The 8,937-nt window shown below is 45.8% G+C and overlaps 1 long non-coding RNA gene across 2 annotated transcripts in view; it reads right to left on the bottom strand.

Moving 5' to 3' along the window:
* Positions 1-75: 75 nt before the first annotated feature.
* LOC107315493 overlaps positions 76-8,937 on the bottom strand; it is a 26,471-nt gene continuing 17,609 nt past the window's right edge. For both annotated transcript variants that reach the window (XR_004307499.1, XR_004307500.1), the window contains exon 3: positions 76-4,887. This is a non-coding gene — a long non-coding RNA (uncharacterized LOC107315493). The remainder of the gene's footprint in view (positions 4,888-8,937) is intronic.

The following is an 8,937-nucleotide window of genomic DNA, read 5'->3' on the forward strand; positions in this document are numbered from 1 at the left end:
CCTGTATATTCCACAAAAATGAAAAAGGAAAGGGAAACTTAAAAACTTTCAAGAATACTTTTTGTGTTACTCTGCTTTTAATAAGCTGTAAAATGAACTCTAATTCTGTAATTCACTTCCTTCGGAGCTTTAGAAATAAAGCAAAAAGGTATAATTCCCATGGACAGTCTTCACATGGATCCACGAAACACAATTTACTTTCCACTCCAATTTGAGAGTACACGGCTGCACAATCCATCCATAGGGGAGGCACTTCTAGAAGTGATGCTTTCAGAAATCTTTCTAAAATACCTGTTAAAGAAACCAAACATTAAAAGGAATTGGACTGGGGGAAAGAGAGGCCAGGATCTCAATTCTCCCCCATGGCAAACATGATAACGAACTGGAGATGCCTCGTGCTGTTGTGAGCTCTGGTCCCCAATACAATCTCTGAGCCATGGTTGCTCCAGCTGGTACTGAGCTCTGAGCACCAGGTGCACTGCAAATTATTCATCCCTTCACTCCTCTGAATGTTAAACCCCTCACGGCGCCTTTGCCATTGTTGAGGCTTAAGTCTACTGTAAGTGAATGTTTTGCTATGAAGAGCTATTTCTTTTCCCAGAGATTGCCTTGACTGCTTGTCCCTCTTTTGTCTGTTTGCTTTCAGCTCTTGACCGAGCAAACACATTTACAGGCAGAGATGTCTTTTCTAACAATGAGCATGAAATGAATATCGTTTCAAATTGCTCCAGTAATCACCAGCATTTGCAGGGGAAACTTCAGCCTGAGACTCATTCGGTCAGTGGACAAGAATAATATCATGCCACAGAAGGGCCCAGTGAAACACCTCCTGTTCCAGAAGGCAAATATTGAATTCCCAGCATTGTATTTGCAGTAAATGGCGTGTGAGCTGAAACATGTTTGATTTATACATCGAAGCTTTGAGCTTTGGATGCTTTAGAGTTTCTTTGTACTGCTTCAGCAAACACAGACGTCTCTTGTTCTCTTACTTTTTTCTTTTGGCTAAATAGACAGTGAGGCAAAGATCGTCCACTGCAAGAGGAACCTTGGCTCCTGCATCCCCTGCTAGAAAGCTTTGTGGTGTTATTCATCTTCTCCTGTCTGGCAATGCTGAGGAACCCTCCTGCAGTGGGAACCAAAATGTCCTGGCTCCACCCCAGGTGCTGATAACCCAATCTACATGATGCATGAAAGGATGCACCAGGTGTATTGCAGATGGTGGAGATGACTCAAAGATGCCTCATCCCTGGAGGTGCCCAAGGCCAGGCTGGATGGGGCTGGTGGGGGCAACTGGCCCACAGTGGGCTGATGGAATCCTCAAGGTCCCCTCCAACCTAAGCCATTCAATGATTCTATGATTTCAGGCCCTCACCTACCTACACCTACACCACACTATCACCCATGTAACAACAAGGCTGGATGGGGCCCAGCACAGGTTAGCTGTCACAAGTCACACTGCCATGAAGAGTACACCAGTCCACTTCTTTGGACAAAATAAGGACGTGGCCTGGGTTTTGATGGCAGGATATTTTACTTGGTGGCTGGCATTGCTTCTGCTGGATGGCATTCAAGAGAATCCCTCACGGCCCCCTGCAGCACTCAGAACTGGTCCAATCTATTTACTTAGGAATAGCCACGTCCATCTGCATCTGCAGTAATAAATTCTTGGCAACCAGAAATACACTCTGGAGCCATTTTTCTTGGTTATGCTCGAGCTTTTTATTGAACAATGTAGAACTGGTTCCTGGGGAAGGATGAATCCCACTGTTTCAGAGAGGTATTGTTTTGATTTGATTTTCTCTGAAAGGTCTCCTAAAAATGTCTGCATATATTTGTACTGAAAAAGAAATATACTTAGAGAGCTGGTAGGGTCTCCAGTGCTAACAAAGCCCAGGATCTACATAGTACCCAGTGAAGCCCCACATGTATAAGGGAGTGATGCCTGACGTGTGTTGTCCCTCAGATCTTTCAGCTTTTTCTGGACATATTACAGTCAAATGGTTGCCTCACACTAGAGGGGGGTTAAAGCACCAGCAGTTATGGCTCTAAGAGAAGTCTGTAAGTAGTTATGTGACAGTGTTACCCATCAATTCAGCTGTGTATTGCCTCCTTGGATCTGTAAGCAGGCCACCTATCTTTGCATGCTGTTGCTAATAAGCTCTGCTTCCTCATCTGAGCTATAGATTTACAAGTCACCTGAGTAGTAAATCTGGTTTGCTTAGATTTAATCCTGGCTCAGCCTCATGAAGGCTTTAGGTTATCAGATCCATACCTCCACTGAATGGTGCTGTTGGCTCCCATAGCCTTGAAGTGCTGATTGTTTCCTTTATGGCAACAAACACCAGAACAAGTCACAGAAAATGCTTCCTTTACTTTATCTGTGATACTGAAAAAAACCTGACTGAAAATGCTCAGACTATATCCTTACATTGAGTAGTATTTATCAACAAGGATGCTATTTCTCATCAGTTAGCCTTCCTTACCATTTATGGTGTAAGCACAGGCTGCCCAGAGCCGTGGGTGTCCCATCCCTTGGGGTGCCTAAGGCCATGGATGGGGCCATGGGCAGCCTGAGCTGAGGGGGCACCATTGTGGGGGCTGGAATTAGATGAGCTTTGAGGACCCTTCCATCCCAGCCCATCCCATGATTCTATGATAAATGCAGCTGTTATTAAATAAACAAGGGCTGACATTCAGGAATGGTCAGCTCACGCTGCTTATGGCTCTTCCATAAGAAAAAGGCATGCTCGGAAACCTGCAGTCCTAACTTTCAGGTGCTTGGGAGTATAACAGATAAGTAATCACATAACAGACAGCCAAGCAAGGTATCCTAAGTCCATTAAGGGAATTATGAAAATGTAAGGAGACACCTGCAGTATTGTGGACTTTGATGTGCAGACTACAAATGCCCAAATTAGCTTTCTAAGTTTTATCATTAGTAAGCATTGAATTATGCAGATTTAAAGGGAGAAGTGAATTATTGTATTCTTTGTATTCAAGCTGCACTGCTTGATCAAGAGTACATAGGAACCTCCTGCTACCTGCACTGTTCTCTGAACAAAGGAGCTCGGATGATTAATGTGTTTTGAAATAACTCTGTTGTTTGTTGTTGGTCAGAATCTCTGGCTTATTGTGCATACCCTCTCTGGAGCATTTGCTATAAGTATTGGCCTGCAGAGTGCTCAAAAGAGTTCATCAGGATGAACAGAAAGAAAAAAATCAATGGGAAATTCAGACCTGGGATACAGGAATCAGGAGAGAGATTTTTTTATGCTGGTAGAAATAAGAATCTTTTCCCTGCTCTCAGCTGGTTTGCATTCAGCGGTGCTCCCTGATAGAGTGCAGAGATGCAGGTAACCATGGTAATTAAAGCTAGATGCAGTTTTGAGAAGAACAAGACAAACTTGGGTAGGACTTATTTCCCATCACAACCCATATGGAAAAGATGAATCATCCAGGAGAAGAAAAGAATCCCAGGAAAAAACAAAACAGAACGAAAAGAAAACGGGGGAGGGCAATAACATGCAGGAAGAAAACCCAATCCTTCAGCCATGAGGACTCTTACCACAGCCCTGAGTCCAAATCTCTGGCTCTCATAGGCACTCACAGCTCATCTCAAAGCCAAGAAGAATACAGCAGGTTAAAGCTCGCAGTTGTTCCTGATAAGCTGTTGAGGAGTAGCTGATTAGAGCACAACAAGCTTGTGATGGAACAGACAAGGGAAATTTTCCCAATTAGCTCATTAGGACAAATCCCATCAGTCTGCCAGTTCTGGCATTGTAAACAGAGCCAGAAATGAAGTCTGTGGCTCTACTTGTTTATGTGCAATTACATCTACCTTATATAACACTGTGGTCTCTTTTTACAGATAAAAATTGCTTAAAAATTGCCAAGTGACTGAAAACTTTGAACAGCCTTTGACAGCCTGTTGGCTTGCTGAGTCCAAACCCTGGGATTGCTTTGGTCCTTTGCAAACTTCTGCTGCTGGATGGATCCAAGCATGTCCTTATGATGAGATCAGACTTTCTTGTGATCCCAGCTCAGACTATTTTCTAGGTTTTGTTGTTACAGGACCTTTCTCTAGGTGTTATTTTGAGAGCAGCCATGATATACACCTGACATCTCCATTGGTATCACTCATCATAGCAAAAGTTACCAGGTCATTTGATGCTAAGTTCAAGCAGCCCTGTCATCCTATCTCATGTACAGTGTGCCCAAACAGGGTTCTGAACCTTTCCCATCTCACATCACGGTGCTTGTAGATCACAAATCTAAAAGCCAGCCTATATTTCATTACATGTTGCCCTTCAGCTGAGAAGTTTGTTGCATTTTGTGACTGTTGTCAGAAATGTGTCTCCAACCATGCCCTTTCCACAGCAGAGCAACCACCCTGATTCTCCACACTCACGGTCTGCTGTAATTGGCATTAACAGAGCGTTAACAAGCTGCCACGGGGCATCCAAACACTCTCCATTAACCAGCATGAGGACTTAAGGCTGCATGTACAAAACAGAATTAAAAGGATTTCAAACAAAATTGGTTCCTAGCGTGGCAGTCTGATTAAGCAAATATTCGTGTCAGTAGCCACTTTGCCTTGGGGGCAAAGTCAGTGCAGTGCCCTGGAAATGTCAGAAGAATAGAGATGAGCTGCACTTTCCTGTAGACTCTGCACCAGCTGCAGCTGCTCCTGAAGTAGAGTGGTCTCCAGTCCTGGGGGGGGATTGGATCTCTGCTCCCAGAAGCATTCTCATTAGCTGAACATCTGTCCAGAGATGGCCACATGGGAACAGGTTCTGTTGTTCCTTGGACATGAAGAGCTCAAGTAGGAAGTCTTGAATTCACCAAACAAATGAATGCATCTCTATTGAAGAGTATCTAAAGGGGGTGCTGTAAGAGAGAAGGAGATGGCCTCTTTAGCAAGATCTGTAGTGACAGAAAAAGGGGAAATGGTTTCAAACTGAAGGAGGGGAGATTTGGACCCAGTCTTTTTGTAAAGAAAAAGGTTTTGACAGTGAGGGCAGTGAGGCACTGCACAGGGTGCCCAGAGAGGTGGTGGTGCCCCATCCCTGCAGACAGCCAAGGTCAGGGGATGGGCTGTGAGCACTGATGGAGCTGTGGGTGTCCCTGTGCATTACAGCGGAATGAGACCAGACGACGTTTAAAGGTCCCATCAAACTCAAATGATTCTATAAGATCCTCTGCTGGGAGCAACCCTGAGACAATGATCTCAGACACATGGTCTGATTTTTGAGTCCTGCATAGAGCCAGGAGTTGGACTCAGATCCTTTATGGGTCCCTTCCAACTTGGGACGTTCTATGATACAGAATCTGTGATCCAAACTGTATTGCTGATGTACACTAATGACAGCCAAGCCAGATGCATGTTTGCAGCAAGGGACCTTTTTCTACATGATATATATGTGGGCTAGCTCAGCCCATGCGTCACTACAAAACTGCTCTCTCAACATCTCCTTGACACCACTCAAGAAAGAAAGCAGGAGGCTCCTCCTGCACAACACATGAGCACTGCGCAGGGATTTGTGTGCCAAAAGCAATCACCAACAAACCCTAGGGTATATCAGCTCTTTGCAGAGCTCTTATGCACTGTTACAGATGCCTTGCTTGGTGTTACTGCATGCATTGCCCAGCTGCTGTAGGCACTGAGCTCCCCATGTACACAGCTGTGCCTTCTTGGGCAGCCTCCAGAAGTCCTGCTGGGTGCTGCAGCTCCAAGCACAGCGAGCCTTTCTGAACAAGGCCTGGCATCCTTTAATTAAATGCCTGATTGTCATGGTTTAATAATTTTGTAATTTTTGCTATCAGTATTCCACATCATAACATCATATAAAGCATGGATAATTTTACTGAATCTGCAACTTATCAGAAGAAGACTACATCTCCCAGGGAACAACACGATGGGTCACGGGACCTGGACTCTATATTAACTCTGTCGCAGAACAGACTGACGTCTTCTGACGCTTTCACGTTCTGGCGTTTCAGGGGAGTGTGTGGGGAGCCTTCAGCCGTTCGCCTAGATTTACAGTAGGCTCTCGGTTACGGGACTCATTCTCTCTCTATTTTGCTTGATTCGTTAGCTCAATTTCAATTATATTGTATTACTATTGTGTTATCCTGTATTTCGATATAGTATTAGTAAATAAGTGTGCCTCCTTAATCGTTGCCGTTTTCTTTTTCTTTCCTAATTAACTTTTTTCTTTCGCCTAGGGCCCCTTCCGGGGCCTACGGCCCCCTGTCACGGACGCAGGTGGATTTTTAGTTCATAACGCGTGACAGAATTTTGGTGGAGAATGCGGGCAAATTGAGTTGTGCTGTTTTTTCTGTGTTTTTCTTCTGTTGCTCTTTAGCTTTTAACAGAGCTAACGAGTTTTTTTCCCTGTTAAGGAGCTATCTCGTGTTTGGGATATCTGCACCTGCGAGCTTGACCTTGAAAGTCCAGCGGACTGCCAATACTCCGGTATATTTTATAAACACTGCTGAGCTTTGTTTCTTTTACTTTTCTCTCTCTATTGGAGGAAAAAAAGATGTTTTCTCTACTAAATTTGTTTTACCAGGGACTGTGTGCCATTGGTTCTCTTTTGAGACGCTCCGAAACATATTGGCCATGTTTAAGCTAGCCACTTTTCTTATGAGCTATACAATTGTATAATGGATTGAAAGCATGGTTAGCAATGCTCACTTCGTATCTGTATACAGCTCCAGAGGGAGCAACTAATGCAACTAATTATACAGAAATGGTGATTTTTAAGCGTGCTCCTCTTCTTTCTATGAATCCTTTATGCAGTTTTTGAATGATCAGTGGGTCACACTCTTAATCTCCCTGAACTTACTGTTGATTATTGTAATAATCTCACTCAGTATCTGGATTTATAACATCCGGAGGAAGTCTTCCCTAGAACCAGAGAATACTGAGTGGCAGGGAATTGAAGAGATTCTCAAAGACAGACATCTTCAGTGTTATGAGCTTCACTCCTGACACTTGAAGAATCCTGAGAGTTTGATTGCATATTTGAGGCAGGATGTTGTGCTCAGGCAGATCTCAGGGAGGCACAAATGATTTGGGCCTAGCTAATGCTTATTGGGCCTTAGTCAATACCATTCCTGAGAGAGAGAGTCTTAGAGCTGAGGCAGAAAAAACTTTGGACTGAGAAGGTAGAGAGAGAAAAAGCTTTTGAAGCTGAGAGAAAAGATCTCCTGTACCAACGAGACTCAATCTGGTACGAGAAAAGAGAGTCTTAGAGCTGACGCCAGCAAAACTTTGGATGAGAAGCGTAGAGAGAGAAAAGCTTTTGAAGCTGAGAGAAAAGATCTCCTGTACCAACGAGACTCAATCTGGTACGAGAAAGAGAGTCTTAGAGCTGACGCAGAAAAACTTTGGGATGAGAAAAGCTCCCTGCAATCCCAACTCAACACTCTCCAGACTGAGCGCGACGCCCTCCGGTCCGAGCACGACACTCTCCAGTCCGAGCACAGCGCCCTCCGGTCCGAGTACAACACTCTCCAGACTGAGCGCGATGCCCTCCGGACCGAGCACAATGCCCTCCAGACCGAGCACAACACTCTCCAGTCCAAGTATGACGCCGCCAGTCTGAGTGCGCACCCTCCAGGCCAAGCATGATGCCTTCCAATCCAACTGCGACACCCTCCAGTCCGAGCACAACACTCTCAGTCTGTGCATAAGCCCTCCAGTCCGAGCATAACGCTCTTCAGACTGAGCACAATGCCCTCCAGACCGAGACAACACTCTTCAGTCCGAGCATAATGCCCTCCGGTCCGAGCACGACGCTCTCCAGTCCGAGCACGGCGCCCTCCGGTCCGAGCATGACACTCTCCAGACTGACGCGCGATGCCCTCCGGTCGAGCATGACACTCTCCAGACTGAGCGCGATGCCTCCGTCCGAGGCATGACACTCTCCAGACTGAGCGCGATGCCCTCCGGTCCGAGCACGACACTCTCCAGTCCGAGCACAGCGCCCTCCTGTGTAAGTGCGTCGATCTCCAGTTCAAACATGACTCTATTGACTCGTTGTTACACTGACCTCAAGGCCGACTACAACGCCCTCAAAGCCAGTCGCAGCACCCTCCGGTCTGTGTACGACGAGCTCCTGTCTGACTACGACGCTCTCCAGTCTGAACACAAAGACCTCCAGTCCAGGTACGACAATCTCCGGGCAGAATGCGACACCCTCAAGCTGAAACCGTATGTACTCCAACTTAAACCAACCACCGGGGCACCAGATACAATGCTGGTTTGCCCCTGTAAGAGGGCGAACAAACAAAACGAGTTTCAACTCAGGATAGAGAAAATGCAGAAGGAGTTTAGAAAGCGGAGGGAGTTAGGAGAGCAGGACTCAGGATCGCAGGGGATCCAGGAAAGCATGGGGGACTCAGGAGGGTCAGGGGGATCTCAGGAGAGCAGGAGATCAGAAGACCAGAGGAAGTCGGCGGAGCAGAGGTTGTCTTAGAGCAGTATAAAGAAGATGTTAGAGAGGAGAAGAAAGTCAGAGGTAGCAGAGAAAGTTTAGTGAGAGAGAAAGTTAGGAGCAGACGAAGAAGGAGGAAAGGTCGCCTGGAGGAAATAACACAAGCGTTTCAGAGTCAGGCGTCAGAGTCAGTACGAGGAGCCAAAAGCTAAATTTTCTTTACGAGAATTTCCTCGAGTTCCAAAACTTATAGATGGGGCAGCCTCATCAACACAGCCTGCCAACATTAACAACCTGAAGACTGCTTGATAGAGCAAAAGGTGAGCAAAAGTATACGGACCATTATTTGATCGATCTTTTAAACTGAGTGAAATTCGCAGAGTCTGAGAAAAGGATTTCACAACGTCAGCCAAAAGAAAATATGGTCACTTGGTTACTTCGCTGCTGGGACAATGGTGCCAACAGCTGCGCTGGCTCGATGGCAGTGAACTCGCCA

The sequence above is a fragment of the Coturnix japonica genome, chromosome 5 (assembly GCF_001577835.2).
Source record: "Coturnix japonica isolate 7356 chromosome 5, Coturnix japonica 2.1, whole genome shotgun sequence".
Taxonomy (NCBI): Eukaryota; Metazoa; Chordata; class Aves; order Galliformes; family Phasianidae; genus Coturnix; species Coturnix japonica.